At 54.1% G+C, this 16,588-nt stretch overlaps 1 protein-coding gene and 1 long non-coding RNA gene across 5 annotated transcripts in view; one reads left to right on the top strand and one right to left on the bottom strand.

Annotated features, from left to right (window-relative positions):
• The window catches only part of LOC137358253 (zinc-alpha-2-glycoprotein-like), a 32,692-nt gene that overhangs the window by 15,183 nt on the left and 921 nt on the right, over window positions 1-16,588 (bottom strand). For 2 of the 4 annotated variants that reach the window (XR_010971202.1, XR_010971199.1), the window contains exons 2-4: window positions 14,749-15,013; window positions 6,543-6,643; window positions 1,017-1,138 (exon numbers count right to left, since the gene is read on the bottom strand). The gene's annotated coding sequence lies outside the window, so the exon portion shown is untranslated. Of the gene's footprint in view, window positions 1-1,016; window positions 1,139-6,542; window positions 6,644-14,684; window positions 15,014-16,393; window positions 16,480-16,588 lie in introns of those variants that run through there. The other 2 variants (XR_010971200.1, XR_010971201.1) reach the window with 2 other exon arrangements.
• Window positions 1,055-3,547, top strand: LOC137358254 (uncharacterized). Its single transcript, XR_010971203.1, has 3 exons — window positions 1,055-1,161; window positions 1,277-1,351; window positions 3,368-3,547. It is a non-coding gene; the product is annotated as an uncharacterized lncRNA (long non-coding RNA).

A 16,588-nucleotide genomic window follows, 5' to 3' on the forward strand; every position in this document is an offset into this window, starting at 1 on the left:
GGGTGAGGTGTCCCAGAGTCGAATAGTCGGATGCCACTCAAAGTCTCTCCAGGCGAGGTTGGGGAACAGTCTGTGATCGATAGGCATTCGAGGCAATTTAACTATAGCAAGTGTCACATAGGTCTTTCAGCAGGGGTGTAGCAACAGGTCTGCTTAGGACTCACAGCAGCAGTATAGCAGTAGAAGCTTTCTTCAGGTTCCAGGATTTCCCAAAGCACAGGAGGCAACAGGAACCACATCTGGATTCGGGAATTCTTCAGAGACAGGAGACAATAGGAATCTGCCACCTTTCAAATACAGGGTTTCTTTTCAAGAATTGCACGTTTCCTTGACAGAGAGAGGTCTATTTCTGGGTCTTCCACTTTGATCCCCAGGCAGCTCAGAAACCGAATTTCAAATGCCTGCTCTTTGTCCAACTCACTAGCTGTTTAAAGGGACCAAAGTGGAAATAAACCTTCCTGAGCCAGTCAATTGACCAGACACAGAGTTTCCCTGTCATTCAAAGTGTTGTTCTGAGGAGTTCTAAATCCCTGGATGGTTTTCTTGAAACTACTTGCTCTCCTGTCTTGTATACAAAGTCAACATCCAAAAGTTTCAGCTGTTTGCAGGTGTCCATGTCCATTGAAAAATCCTTTTTTCATTTTTTTTTATAAAACACACAGAATTCTAAGATTTTAGTACAAATATAAAACCCTTGTAACAACTGACAATTCCAGGGATCCCCCGTAAATACTGACACTCCTGAGATCCCCTGTAAATGCTGACACACTTCCCGGGGACCCCCTGTAAATACGGACACACTCCCCGGAGACCCCCTGTAAATACTGATACCCTCTTCACTCAAGACAGACTAAGTAATCACTGGTCCCATCCCTATGTACAAAATGGCAGCTACATGTACTGACATATTAACAGTCAGTGGACTTCAAATAATTCATTGCATGTGACGCACTCTCAGATCATTCTCAGGCATTGTACCAATGTAAATCTTTCTAATTCTGACCATCAGTGAATACCTGATAATTTGCTGCCCTGATTGTATTGAACAGATCAGCCTCCTGCACTGCCCGACGCTGGGACCATTGTCTGTGCTGTTGGAGTTATTGCAGGAGTTCTCGGCTTGGTGATAACTCTGTACCTGGTGACAAAAATATACAAGAGGTGAGATACTTTTCTTTGTTGTGACTGATCTGTTCTCTCGTTATCTGAAGGTTCTGGTTTTTTGTTGGAATTTATCAAGCTACGTCTTCAACCTGTTTCATACTTTTGTTTACAGACGAGGAAAGCTTTGCTCTGAACAGCTCCGCAAACAATAATTTAGTGATCGAGGATGGAAAGGTCACTCGTAAAGGTCAGTCTCGTTAATTCACCAGAAAATTCTATTCATTTTAACCAAGGTGTTACTGTCAGTCAGACACTCTAGTCAAATAGGATCAGGTGTCTTGGCACACTGAACTTGCCCCTCAAGCAGTGTAAGATAGTGAGGTTATTGTAGTTTGACTGAGATATATTCCAAGCAAAAATCACTCATGATTTGTGATGTAGATTAACATCATAAGCAAGGAGAGGAAAAGTTCAGATCCACAGCACAACATTACCAAGACATCAACACAATTTATCAATTTCACTCAAAGAAGGTTGGTGTAGAAATTGGAATTATCACAATTTACAGTATTGTTGAGACAGCAATAGGTAACTTTTACTCTGTATCTGTAAATCTGAGTTCTTTTTGCCTTCAGTCTGGTTCAGTAAATATACCGAGTCGGATGTGTCGGTAAAATCAATTACTTTATTTGCGCAGTCGCCAGCGGACTTACTCTGAGAACAGCGGCACTGACTCCACCAGAGTCTGTCGGGTCCCCCCCCCAGAGTAAGTGAAGTTTGTGATACAGGTACTACATTAAGATTCATGCTACACCTCCTTGTTTAACCAATCAGTGCGGTACAATTCGACTTCACCCACGTGGTGACATGCAGTACATCTGTTACTGAGGTTACAATACACTCCATTCTCAATACATACTTGCTACTAATAAAATATTGTTTTGTACCAGCAAGATAAAACAAAGCGGACAAGCAAGCTAATTAGCAAGAGCATAGGAATCATCAATAACCATGCTGGTCTCACTCCCTACATGGATCATGAGTTCTGCATCCTGCTCTCTCTATTAGGTTTACATTCCTGAGTGTTTCGTGCAGTCTGCAGCTACAAGTAGTGGCAGTTCATGAAGATAAGAGGGGCCTAGCACTCCTTATCACTCACACAGGGATGGACATCATTTGATTCATATGAGTCCATCTGCTTCAAACCACAGGGAGTCATATACTCAGGCCATAAAGAACAGATGTCTTTGCAATTACCAGTGTCGGCTAGTCTTTACAGTCTCACACTTTCTGCCTTTACTTTTAACTATTTCATTGTGGTTTCTGCCACTTAAAATCAAAGCTCAGCAAAGCTACTATTCCTAACTTGGCTATATTTCCCATTAAGCATAGTGCCATGCCTTTCTGCTCACTTCCACATATCTAACCCCGTGCTGTACCTGCCCTGGGAGTGTTTGATGGGGACAATGTAGAGGGAGCTTTACTCTGTATCTAACCCCCGTGCTGTCCCTGCCCTGGGAGTGTTTGATGGGGGACAGTGTAGAGGGAGCTTTACTCTGTATCTAACCCCCGTGCTGTCCCTGTCCTGGGAGTGTTTGATGGGGACAGTGTAGAGGGAGCTTTACTCTGTATCTAGTCCCGTGCTGTACCTGCCCTGGGAGTGTTTGATGGGGACAGTGTAGAGGGAGCTTTACTCTGTATCTAACCCTAGCAGTGCTCGATTCCAACACCTAACGGCATAGTGGCGCAGTGGGGTTAGCACCACAGACTCACAGTTCCAGCGACCCGGGTTCAGTTCTGGGTACTGCCTGTGCGGAGTTTGCAAGTTCTCCCTGTGACTGCGTGGGTTTCCGCCGGGTGCTCCGGTTTCCTCCCACAGCCAAAGACTTGCAGGTTGATAGATAAATTGGCCATTATAAATTGCCACTAGTGTCGGTAGGTGGTAGGAGAATTGAGGGAAGGTGGGGATGATGTAGGGAGTATTGGATTAATGCAGGATTACTATAAATGGGTGGTTGATGGTCAGCACAGAGACGGTGGGCCGACTAAAGTAGTTCAAGAAGGCAGCTCACCACCACCTTCTCAAGGGCAATTGGGGATGGGCAATAAATGCTGGCATAGCTAGTGACGCCCACATCCCATGAATGAATAAAAGAAAGGGTCTGCTTCAGTGCTGTATCTCTAAAAAAAAAACATTAAGAGCAAACATTGTTTCCCAGATATCCCATATAATGAATATCTTTCCTGTCTGCTTTCACTCTAGACTTCAGCGAGAGAAGACGGAACAAACATTTTCACCTGCAGGATGTTTCTGAATTATTTTGTACAACAGAATGTAATATCAAATACTAATCGGGGGCTCATCAATTGTTTGTGACCTGTTAGGACCGCAGACAGGATACTTCAAACGGGACTGGGGAAATTCTCTGTACATCTACTCAAAACGGTCAATAAACAGAATTGTACCATGCCTGTGGTTTCTCGGGCAGTGAGATTTGCTGAACGAGATACCTGAGGTGATAACTGATGCTGAATGAAGCAAACGACACCAAGCTCGACCTCTCTACCAGCTCGCTCAAGCCCTCCACTTGTCCACGTTAGACTGACTGTCCCACATGGAGGCAAATGAGATCAATGGGCAAATCACCAGTTACCGGTGGTGTTGTCCCGGACGCCAGGCTACACCTATTGCGTTCAGTATGTGGTATAAACGTAGAGAATGGGACAGCTCAGCTCAGAAGGAGACCATTCGGCCCCTTGTGCCCGTGCCGGCTCCCTCTCCCCCGCTGCTCTTTCCCCCCACAGCCCTGCAAATTTTCCCCTTCCAGTATTTCTCCAATTCCCCTTTTTGAAAGTTACTATTGAATCTGCTTCCACCGCCCTTTCAGGCTGCGCATTCCAGATCACAACAACTCACTGTTACCCACCCTTCTGCCAATGGGAACAGTTTCTCTCCATTTATTCTTCCAAAACACAATGGTTTTGAACGCCTCTATTGAATCTCCTCTTAACCTTCTCTGCTCCAAGGAGAACAGCCCCAGCCTCTCCGGTCTCTCCATGTAACTGAAGTCCTTCATCCCTGGGACCATTTTGGTAAATCTCCTCCGCACCCTCTCCAAGGCCTCGACATCCCTCCTGGGGTGCGGTGCCCAGAATTGGACACAGTGCTCCAGCTGTGGGCTGAATCCTGTGTTTTATAAAGGTTTCGCATCATTGTCCTCTATAGGCTGGGATTTACACATCGGCAGACGGGAGCCGGCCACCAACTGAAAAGTCGATGGCGAACCCGCCTCCGCCTCGCCTGGGGATCCGACCCGTATTTTGCAGGTCGCCGGGCTTCAATTGGTGTGAGGCGGGACTTCCACCCGCTTGAGGTAGGAAGTCCCACCTAATAGAGCCGCCGGCCAATCGGCGGGCTGGCAGCTCCTAGACTCAGCAGCGCCACCGGGAGCGGTGGCCGCTGCTGGGACGACAGCCCAGCGTGAAGAGAAGACGTCGGGGGAGCCGGGAGCAAAAGGTAAGTTTTGGTTGCCTCGCCGGGGGTAATCAGTCAGACTGGGGGGGGGGAGGGAAAGCGGGTGTGTTGGGGGTGGTTGGAGTAGCGGGGGCGGCCCTCTGTCGGGGCCCCCAGCTCCCTCTGATCCTGCATCCACTTTCCGCCGAGGGCCGGCCTGGTCTTGATGGGCCGAATGGCCTCCTCCTGATGCCATAAACGACTCTGCAGCATTTAACATAGGTTTCCCTTTACTGCCTCGTTTTAATCTCCGTTATCTGTAATATCAATGGAAAGATTCCATTTCTAAATTCCTTTCTGCACAAGGAAAGCTCGTGTGGCCCAGTTCCTTCCTTATGGACAGCAATCCCCTTGTATCAGGGTGTCTCAAATAGCTGGAGGCTCTGCCCAAGAGTAGGCAAAGGATGTGAACTGAACTGTGTCCGTTAACGACAGAATGGTGCAATAGATTTATTCAGGTTAAAGAAAAACTGGGCACATTCCACTCACCCAGACAGAAACAGCCAACCAGTTATATCAACAGCGTATAACATTCCCCCGTAACCTACCCCATCATTTAGATTCATGAGTCCCGTGCCATGATGGGGAATTCTGACTGCTTTACCATCAGATTCTGGCTCCGGGAGGCTCCCACACCATTGCCTCCCTCTCCGCTCGGCTTTACAAAGAGACAGGTGAGCGGCCCTTCTGAAACGTCTCGAATTTGCCACATAGAATGGACCAGTTTCCGGCGATTGCGTTTCCCGGGAAGACACGAACTAGGACTCAGAATGGGGAAGAGTCGTCGAGTTGGAGTGAATAGGAAGGCCTTATTCCCCTTGGACCAAGAGCTGGAGAGTGGGATTAGGCTGAGGGCGGCACAGTGGCGCAGTGGTTAGCACCACAGCCTCACAGCTCCAGCGACCCGGGTTCAATTCTGGGTACTGCCCGTGTGGAGTTTGCAAGTTCTCCCTGTGTTTGCGTGGGTTTCCTCCGGGTGCTCCGGTTTCCTCCCACATGCCAAAGACTTGCAGGTTGGTAGGTAAATTGGCCATTAGCAATTGCCCCTAATGGAGGTAGGTGGTAGGGAAATATAGGGACAGGTGGGGATGTGGTAGGAATATGGGATTAGTGTAGCATTAGTAAAAAAAAAAAAATGGGTGGTTGATGGTCGGCACAGACTTGGTGGGCCGAAGGGCCTGTTTCAGTGCTGTACCTCTAAACTAAACTAAACTCTGTATTGACTGGAAAGGACAGGGGCAGGCCGATTAGCTGCCTTCTGTGCCGTAAATTTGTCTACGTTCCTGTGACCCTGACCGCCTCGTCCGGGAAGGTGGAGGCGAAGGGCGGCTCCAAAGGTTAGTGCATGCCCCCGTCTTCAGTTTTCCGGTTGGAGTCCGAATTTTCAGCAGTGCGCTCCCTTCATACTGCGTGCGGTGTCAATCCATCTCCTAAAAGACAGAAGGAGGCTGAAGGCAGTACACGGTGCCCGTGCGCAAGCACGCTCTCACCGGAATCAAACTGCCGACCGGACGCCCCAGGTGATAGCCAATATGGCAGAGATTGGAGGATTAATTTGCGATTAATCTGCGAGAACATACAGAAGCTGTCTTTCTCGGACTGGAGGAGAGAGGGGCTCCAGCAGTCCAGTGAGGAGGGCCAGGTCTTGCCTAGTCTCTGTCCTGGATACGTGCAGAGAAATAGAGGGATGCTGCTCCCAAGGCAGGGTTGGGCTAATCTGAATACCATGCGCACATCCACTAAGATTGGTTCCCGGGATGGGGGTGGGGTTGGGGGGGGGGGAGCTTGACCCTGTGAAGAGAGACGGTGTAAATTGGGCCAGTATACTCTCCGGGGTGTCGAAGAATGAGAGGCGACCTCAGTGAAACAGACACGATCCTGAAGAGGCTCGACAGGGCAGTAATGACAACCAACAACCCCCTACCTTGATGCTTCTAGTAAACGATCCCTTCACCCAGCACACTGCGGATTCCTACAATTCCGGACAGTATCCCGATAATGGCAGCAGGAGACAGCGAGCACTTTCTTTGGGGACATGCAAGACGGCAGAAAGAAAAAACAGAATTAAAACAAAACAGGAAACTGTCATGCATTCAACCACAAGAAAACTCTACTATTTACACTTCCTACCTAGTGTTAGATACAGAGTAAAGCTCCCTCTACACTGTCCCCATCAAACACTCCCAGGACAGGTACAGCACGGGGGTTAGATACAGAGTAAAGCTCCCTCTACACTGTCCCCATCAAACACTCCCAGGACAGGTACAGCACAGGGGTTAGATACAGAGTAAAGCTCCCTCTACACTGTCCCCATCAAACACTCCCAGGACAGGTACAGCGCTGGGATTGGCTGGGCAATTTGGAGCACTTCCTGCCAGCAATCAGGGGGAGCAGCTGCACCTGTGCTGCAGCAACTGCAGAGTGGAGTGTGGAGAGTGGAGAGTGGAGAGTGGAGAGTGCAGCAACTGGTGAGAGGAGAGTGGAATAACTGCAAAGAGGTGACTATAGAGTGGAGACAGCTGCATTTACTGAGGAACTGTTGCACTTTTTCAACGATTAAGAAGACCTGCAAGTCATTTTGGAGAGGTGGGTGTTGGAGCACCAGAGAACTGTTGGTTGTTTGGACTGTTGGGGGAGGGAGGAGGCACCGGAAGATCCAGGGGTGGGGCTGCCAAATTCTATAGGGAGCCCTTGTATTTGGTCTTGTGTTTATCTGCCATCCTGCACAGAAGGGGCTCCCTCCCCACCCCCAACTGTGTGGCTCGGGATGGCTGGAGCTGCCCGGCTGAAGACTATCTTAATACAACAACAGAAAAGGGAGAGAACCGGGCGGCTCTAGCCGACCCGGGCGAAGAGCCCTCCCCTAACTGGAAGATTGAATTGTAGACTCTGCAGGAAGGTGCTCCAACCACCAAGTGAACTGTAACATCCTCGCAGCTGTTCTCTCTCTTCCATCACTCGGCCACCTATCCTCTCCTCTCCTTGTCCTTTTCAACCCTATCCTCCTCTACTCCCATCCCCACCTCCCCCATCATATTGTTTGTGTTTAAGAAAACTGTCGTGTGCTTTGTTTCTTGGGGGTGGGCGTAGCTCTGCGACCCCATGGCAAGCCCCTCTTCGCCGGTGGCGGGGCCTTCCCGTTCATATGCTGCTGCGGCTGCTGCAGCTGCACCTGTTGCCCCGTCACCGTTTGCTTTATTAACATCGAAGCATGGGGTCAAGAGCTACGTCCACCCGAACATGACTATCGAGGCATGCGTGAAAGCAATGGCCGAGGTTGTTGGCCCTTCGGCCATTGTTGCAGCCTCTAAAATGTATGGGAAGGCAGTGTTGTTCCTGAGGACCGAGCGGGCGGTGTCCCTGGCTCTGAGCAAGGGGCTCACCGTGGGCGGGACCTTTCTGCCAGTGGACCCCCTGGAGGCCACTGCGCAAAGGCTCATTCTATCCAATGTCCCGCCCTTCATTCCTGGTGAGCTCCTCCTTCCCCACCTGCACCATCTGGGGGAGGTAAAGACGGGGCTCACCCCAGTCCCGCTCGGTCTTCGGGAGAACAGCATCCGACACGTGTACTCCTTCCGCCGCCAGTTATTCATGCAGCTGGCGCGGGAGGAGGTGACAGAGGGCCACTTTAATGTAGAATTCCAGGGGACGGCCTACCGCGTCTTCTGGACCTTGGACGGGGTGCGGTGCCATGTCTGTAAGGGGGTGGGGGCATGTTCGTAAGAACTGCCCCAACCTCCCGGCTGCCAACTCCAACTCGGTGGCCCAGGGTGGCGACGCTGCATCTCCTCCCACCCCCCCCACACCTCCACCAGATACCATTCAGTCGGTACCGGAGGCTGTGGTTTTCACGGCCTCCGGCAGGGAGGGGGGTGACCGTCCAAGTGGAAGGAAGGCGCGGAGGAGAAATAAACATCGAGAGGCGCGTCCCCTGGACACCGTGACACTACCCGAGCCTGAGCTCAGCCCAAGGCCCGATCTCGGGAAGTCAACTTGCCCCAGGGCTGGGCTCAGGCCCAGGGTGAATAAAAAAAAGGAGAGTGTGGAGGTGGAGGCCTCTGATGATATGGAGGTCTCTGAGCCTCCACACACAACTGGGAAAAAGAGGAGAAGGCACCCCTCCACAGAGGTAACAAGGGGCCCTGAGGCTCAGGGCCCATCTGTTGGAGGGGAGCTGTCTCCTGTTTCGGGTCCCCAGGTTTCCCCTACCGCCACCACCAAGGCTGCAAAGTCCGGGCAGGAGCACTCTATTCCTCAGGATGGAGGGGAGGGGAAGGCCCCGGTACTTGAGGCCCCTCCTGAAGGAGTAAGTGGGGCCCTGCTTGTGGTGGGGAAGCCTGGGGACGCCGCCCATTCTACCACTGCTACTGGGTCGGGTGCCCTGAATGAAGGGGAGGGCGAGGCCCCAGAGGGTCGGCCCTCCCAGCCGGAGTCTACCACCAACCGAGAGACACCCGACCCGGTTATAACCGAGAATGCTGCCCCATCTGCTGGGCCTGTGGGTGCTGCCGGAGCGGGAGATGGCCTCCTCTCTCCGCCTCCAGTCTCGGCTCCGGCTGGTTTTCCGGAGTCGGGAACTTCTGTCTCCCCTGGACCACTCATTGGCTTGGGGACGGAGGTGGAGGGGGGGTCCTGAACCGCTGGTGCCTACAGGCTCCAGTTTCACAATAGAACCCAGAGAGGACTCCTCCGCCATCGATCCTGGGGGTGGGATCGTGACGGAGGCGGGACCAGCTGGCGCGGCCGGGACGTCCGCCCCACAGTGTGTGGTAGATGCGTCGGCCGCTGGCGGTGACGACCCGGAGGAGGATGGGGATTCGGTGCGGGGCACGGAGGATGATCTTGATTCCATCACCAGTGAGGTGGTGGAGTCCCTCGTGCCTCCCACCGAATCTCCTCTCATCCCCACGGCGGAACTCCGGGATTTCCTCGCGGCTTGCAGAGGTTGCCGCAATAAAGTTCAGCTGGCCCTCGACCGTTGGTCGAATCTGGCGCTGATCATACAGTCCGTCCGTGCCGCCCTTCAGATAGCGGGCAAGCGCGCGGACGTGAAACTGGTTGAGAGGCGCCGTTTTAATGTGTTCCTCAATGGGTTGCTGGGGGAATGGAGGGCCAGGTGCACTTCCACTCCCTCCTCACAGTGAGGTGTTTGTGACGGGTTTTAATTACCTTTGACATGAAGATAACCATAGCCAGCCTCAACATCAACGGCAGCAGAGGGGCTCACCGCAGATTTCACAATCTCTCAGTCCTTAGGGAAGGGAGATACGCGATGAGCTTTCTGCAGGAAACCCACACCGTTCCGGGAGACGAAGCCACCTGGCTCCTGGAGTGGCAGGGTGGGGTCTACATGAGTCACCTCACCCCTATTTCCAGTGGGGTGGCTATCTTGTTGGCCCCGACTTTTCAGCCGGAGATCTTGGGGGTCAAGGGGCTAGTGCCGGGCCGCTTGCTCCACCTCACCGTTCGCCTGGGTAGCGTGCCGCTCCACTTTGTGAACGTGTACGCGCCCAGGCCCGGCGCGTTGCAAGCGCGCTTCTTTGAAGAAGTGTCCGCTCTCTTGAGCTCCATCGATAGCGGCGAGTGCATCATCCTCGGGGGGGATTTTAACTGCACCCTCGAGGTGGGGGATCGCTCCGGTCCCCAGCGCGGCCAAGCGTCGGTGGAGAAGTTGAGGGGACTGATCAGCTCCCTTAACTTGGTGGACGTCTGGCGGAATCTCCATCCCGACTCCAGCGCCTTCACGTGGAGGTCTGGAGGAGGGGGGTCGCGAATCGACCGCCTCTACATTTCGCAGGCGTACGTCTCCCGCGTTTCGGCGGCCTCCATGCGGCTGGTGCCGTGCTCGGACCACCGCCTGGTGTGGGCGGAGTTCACTCCGCTCCGCACGCGGGCGGGGTCCGCGTACTGGCACTTTAACAACCGGCTGCTGGAGGACGTGCGATTTCGGGACTCGTTCTGTCGATTCTGGGCCGACTGGAGAAGGAAACAGGGGGGCTTCCCCTCCTTGAGGCTATGGTGGGATGTGGGCAAGACTCACATCCGCGTCTTCTGTCAGGAGTACGCGAGGGGGTCGACCAAGAGGCGGGAAGCCGAGATCGGGCGCCTTGAGAGGGAGGTGCTCGACTTGGAATCCCGCCTCGGTCATGCCGTCGCGGACCCGGTCCTGTGGCAGGCGTACAAAGAGAAGAAGGGCGCGCTGAGGAACCTGCAGCTCATAGGGTCCCGAGGCGCGTACGTGAGGTCGCGGATCCAGATCCTGGAAGATTTGGACCGTGCCTCACCCTTCTTCTACTCGCTGGAAAAATGGCGGGGGGTCCGTAAGCAGCTCGTTGAGCTGCTGGCCGACGACGGATCCTCCATCACGGATCCGGAGGGAATGGGCCTCCTGGTCCGGACGTATTACAGTGCGTTGTTCTCTCCGGATCCGTCCAGCGAGGATGCGCGCAGAGTTTTGTGGGAGGACCTGCCGCAGGTCAGCCCGGAGGGCGCCGAAGGATTGGAGGCTCCGCTCACGTTGGCGGAGCTGACTGGCGCCCTCCACCAGCTCTCGAGGGGCAAATCCCCAGGGCTGGATGGGTTGACCGTGGAGTTCCTCAGGGCGTTCTGGGACGTCCTGGGGGACGATTACGCGCGGGTCCTGGGGGAAAGCCTAGCGACCGGGGAGATGCCCCTCTCGTGGCGCAGGGCGGTCATCGTCCTGCTGCCGAAGAGGGGCGATCTCCGCCTGCTTAAAAACTGGCGTCCGGTCTCCCTCCTCAGCACGGATTATAAGATCTTTGCCCGGGCTATGTCTACCCGCCTGGGCTCCATGCTGGCCCACATGATCCACCCCGACCAGTCCTACACGGTCCCGGGCCGGTCCATCCAGGACAACATCCACCTGGTCCGGGACCTGATCCATCTTTCCCAGAGGACTGGTCAGTCGGTCGCCTTTCTCTCCCTCGATCAGGAGAAGGCGTTCGACAGGGTGGATCACGATTACCTTTTCGGGACTCTGCGCGCTTTCGGACTCGGGCCGCATTTCGTGGCCCGGGTCCGACTTTTAGACGCCGCCGCAGAGTGTCTAGTCAAAGTTAACGGGTCCTTGACGGCGCCCCTTCGCTTTGGGAGAGGAGTGCGTCAGGGGTGCCCCATGTCCGGCCAATTGTATACCATCTGCGTGGAGCCCTTCCTGTGCCTGCTTCGCAGGAGGTTGACGGGGTTGGCTCTGCGCGAGCCGGCCATGCGGGTCGTCCTCTCGGCTTACGCCGACGACGTGCTCCTCGCAATCACAGATCCCGTTGACTTGCGGAGGATGCGCGACTGCCAGCAGACCTTTTCTGCCGCGTCCTCCGCGAGGATCAATTGGGAGAAATGTTCCGGACTCCTGGTTGGTCAGTGGCGGGTGGACTCCCTGCCGGAGGAGATGACACCTTTTGCGTGGAGCACCACGCACCTCCTCTATCTGGGAGTCCACCTTAGCCCCGCTGAGGAAGCCTGGCCGGCAAACTGGCAGGAGTTGGAGGCGAAAGTCACCGCTCGGCTGGGGCGCTGGACAGGACTGCTCCGAGTGCTTTCCTACAGGGGCCGAGCATTGGTCATAAACCAACTGGTGGCCTCCATGCTGTGGTACCGGTTGGTCACTTTGGCCCCGCCCCCTGTATTTGCCACCAAGATCCAGAAGAAACTCGTCGATTTCTTCTGGGGCAAGAGGAAACACTGGGTCTCTGCCGCGGTCCTGAGTCTCCCGATCGAGGAGGGCGGTCAGTCGCTGGTGTGCGTCCGCACCCAGGCTGCGACTCTCCGCCTTCGGACCCTGCAGAGATACCTGTACGTCGAGCGTCCTCCCAGATGGTGTGCGCTGGCGACGTATTTTTTCCGCCAGTGTCACTGCCTTCAAGACGACACGCAGCTCCCGGTGGAGTCCGTTAGCCGCGCCTCTCTGAGGGAGTTGCCTGTCTTTTACCGGGATCTTTTCCGAGTCTGGAACATGGTCGCCTCCAGTCAGGGCGCTCCCCCGCCGGCGGAGGAGAGCGCCTCGGCTGTCCGGGCGGCCGACTCCGGGGACGGTCCGGCGGGCGGAGGAGTAGCCGGAACCCCCGGGACGCCCCTCACTGCGGGTGGCGAGGGGGCTCGGGAGTGCGGAGCGATCCCGGCCGAGCTGACCCCCGCTCGGCCGGAACTGCTCATCGGACCCAGGCCCCGAAACCCTCCTCGGGAGCCGGTCCCGCACAACCCGAGCCGCCTCTCGGAAATGCCCTCCGTGCCATTCCAATCGGCGCGGAGGGGTTTCCTGTACTGGCTGCTCCTGCACACTCTCCACTTCCTCGCCCTCGTCAGCCGGCCGGACACGCCCTGGCGGTCCGCGTTGCCATCTGGCGGCGAGGGGAAACCCCGATGGAGGTCTCTCTACGCGGGAGTCTTCCCCCTTTACATCGGGGAACTGGGGTGGAGGGTGCTGCACAGAGCAGTCCCGTGCAATAGGCTTTTAAGTAGGTTCACGGACTCCCAGGCCAGCTGTACTTTCTGCGGCCTGGACGAGTCCGTGTTCCACATTTATATGGAGTGTGCGAGGTTGCAGCCCCTATTTGAGTATCTGAAGGGGCTGCTCCTCAAATTCTGGCTGCACTTCAGTCCCACGCTCCTGATCTTTGGGCACCCGGTGCGGAGGGGCTTGGGCCGGGAGGAGGATCTCCTCGTCGGTCTGCTCCTGGGCCTGGCCAAGGTGGCAATTCACAGGTCCAGTTTGCGGGCCGTCGGGGGGTCCGTCCTCCCCGATTGCCTGCCCCTCTTCCGCGGTTACGTTCGCGCCCGGGTGTCCCTGGAAAGGGAGCATGCGGTGTCCGCCGGTACGCTTGAGGCCTTCCGCGACTGGTGGGCACCGCAGGGACTGGAGTGCATTGTCGACGCCGAGAATGGCATTTTTAATTTGAGTTTTTTGTTTATTTATCTGGTTTTAATAAAGTTATTTTAAAAATATAAGTGTGTATATAAAGGGGGCCTGAGGAATAAAGGCCCCCTCGACATAAAAAAAATATATAAAAGGGGCCTGGGGTATAAAGGTCACCTTAAAAAAGAAAAAAAAAAATGGGTTTTCTGGCCATCTTTTGGAAAAAAGCCAGAACCCCAAATCTGACTGAAGTTGGGAAACGGCTGTTTCTGATGTCAGCAGCTGTCAGTTGGGAGAGTGACTTGCGATCTTGTAAAAAAAAGATTGACCAACCATCTACTGAGCATTCCCGCTCACTGCAATCATCAGAGAGAGAGAGGGGACAGGGAGAGTAAAAGGGGGGAGCAGGGAGCGAGATAGAGGGGGGGACAGAGAGAGAGAAAGGGGGAGAGGAGGAGACAGGGAGAGATAGAGGGGGGACAGAGAGAGAGATAGAGAGAAAGGGGGAGAGGAGATGGGAGAGAGGGGGAAAGAGGAGGGGGATCAGGGAGAGAGGGGGAACAAGGAGAGAGAGAAAGTGAAGGTGGACAGAGAGAGAGAAAGGGGAGAGGGAGGGAGACAGAGAGAGAGGGGGCGCAGGGAGGGAGAAAGGGGGAGGGGGATAGAGAGAGAGAAAGGGGAGAGAGAGGGGGGCAGAGGGAGTGAGGATGACACGGGGGGAGGAACAACTCAGAGAGGTGAGATCACGGGGTGGGTGGGGGGGGTCACAGAGAGGGGATAACAGGGAAAGAGAGTGATCAAGATCAGTCCTGGCAAATGGACATCTATCCAGAACACTCCACATTGCTACAGGTGTGCGGGTGGACACTGACTACTTGTGCAAGCGAAAAAAAATGCCAGGTGTCTCACTAAATCAGTGTTCAACATAGTGATGAGAAAGTAAGTCACTAAATTTGTCTTCTCATTTAAAGCTTCTTCACAAAAATGCACATTTGTTTGTGCTTTGATTACGAGTAAGATAACTTTTTAACGTCTTTGTCTTTCTAAAATTGTCTCACTGCCCCACCCCCCATGTAAGACAAAAATTATAATGTGCGCCCCGCCCCCGTCCCACACGAAAAGTTTGGACAACCCTGCTCTACACATTCCCATCCATAGAGGAGAAGTCAGATTATAAACTACTGTATAACTCACTCTTTTTCACAAGGGACATCCGACCTATTGTTAAACGTACACGTCGAGGGTCTTCAGTACATACCCCAGTCCATAAGAAGCCCCTGCGAGAGGGAGGCGTGCTCCACCGAGCAATTTGGGTCAGTGTTGATGAAGGCAGCTTTCAGAAAGGTCTCATCGCTGTTTGGGAGGACCTGGGTCTGTATCCCTTCGTGTCGGAGGCTCCCACCATTTCTTAGCCAGGTCATGTTGAGGGCTCCTGGACAGTAGCTGGCAGCTGTACACTGGAACTGGCTGGAATGGCCACAGGCCCCCAGATCATGGAAGGAGACGGTCACTGCCAGGAGACACTGAGAATAGACGGTTACTTTTAATTCTGCGCTCCTCCCCCGCCCCCCCCCCCCCACCCCACCCCACCAACCTACACTTTCCCCAAGGAAAGCCCCAACTCTCACTGGGATACAGCCTCCATGGGCACCGACTGGTACCACACCTGAACTGGGAACGTAGGAACCTCAGGAGGCCATTCAGCCCCTCCAACCTGTTCCGCCATCCAACAAGATCATGACTGATTAGTATAGATTGGCTTTATGGTCGGCATGGACGCGTTGGGCCGAAGGGCCTGTTTCTATGCTGTACGACTCTATGACTGATCTGCGGCCTAACCCATATCCCCGCCTTTGCCCTCATATCCTATACCTTTGCCTAACAAAAATCAATTAATCTTACAGATTTAATATTAACAATTGATTCCAGCATCGATCGCCGTTTTCGGGAGAGAGTTCCAAACTACTACCGCCCTTTGTGTGCGGAAGTGTTTCCTAATTTCATTCAGGTCCATTCAGGCTAAATTGCTGAAAATAGAAACACGTCGTCGAAGCTTTTCATCTTGCACTCATCAGGACAGTCCGCAAGAATACCAATGTGAGGGAAAACAACCACTTTATACTGTATGAGAAGAGAGTGCGGATTGGTTGGCAAGTGAACTCTGATTGGCGGAGGCGTTGCCTTGGAGAGTGCACCAGTTGGTGGTGACTGACCCTCTCAGAGGGTCGTGAGTCTTTGGAACTCTCTCTTCCTCAAAAGGTGGCGGAAGCAGAGTCTATGAATATTTTGAAGGCAGAGGTAGATAGATTCTTGATGAGCAAGGGGGTGAAAGGTTATCGGGGCGAGGCGGGAACGTGGAGCTGAGGTTGCAATCAGATCAGCCGTGATCTTGTTGAGCGGCGGAGCGGGCTCGAGGGGCCGAGTGACCTCCTCCTGCTCCTAATTCGCATGCTCGTGTGAATACACCGCTGAACCTCATCAGATTTGAGGTGGAGTGGGCTTCTGGGCCTACGTGGCTGTCCTCAGCATTGTGGGTGGGTTTTCCTCGTCGCGGGTCAGCTCTGCCAACAACTCAACGGGGGGGGGGGGGGGGCGAAGCAAGGAGGAGGCGGGCAGTTCCTGACTGGCGCAATTTGAATTTAATTAATGAATAAAAACGTGGAATTGAGAGCCAGTCTCAGTAATGGTGCCCTGAAACATCATCGATTGTCGTAAAATAAAACATTCACTAATGCCCTTTAGGGGAGGTAATCCGCCGCCCGTGCCCGGTCTGGCCTACATGTGACTCCAGGCAACCCCCCCCCCCCACCCCACCTCCCCCCACAGCAACGTGATTGACTCTTAAATGCGATCGGTAATGGCCTCGCGAGCCACTCAGTTGTCACGGGCAACCGCCACCTTACCTTTTTGCTTAAAAAAAAAACAATCGCTCGTTCACGGGATGTGGGCAAACGTGCCCACGAACAGAACTGAGCTCGTCTCGTAAAATGCCCTCGCAAATCCCACCAATGGCACTTCAGCAGCGGCGTCACGGCCCCCCCCCCCCCCCCCCCCACCCCCGGAAGGTTCTGCGAGAAAAAGACTTTTGAAATCTTTTC

Source organism: Heterodontus francisci, chromosome 49 (genome assembly GCF_036365525.1).
Source record: "Heterodontus francisci isolate sHetFra1 chromosome 49, sHetFra1.hap1, whole genome shotgun sequence".
Lineage (NCBI taxonomy): Eukaryota > Metazoa > Chordata > Chondrichthyes > Heterodontiformes > Heterodontidae > Heterodontus > Heterodontus francisci.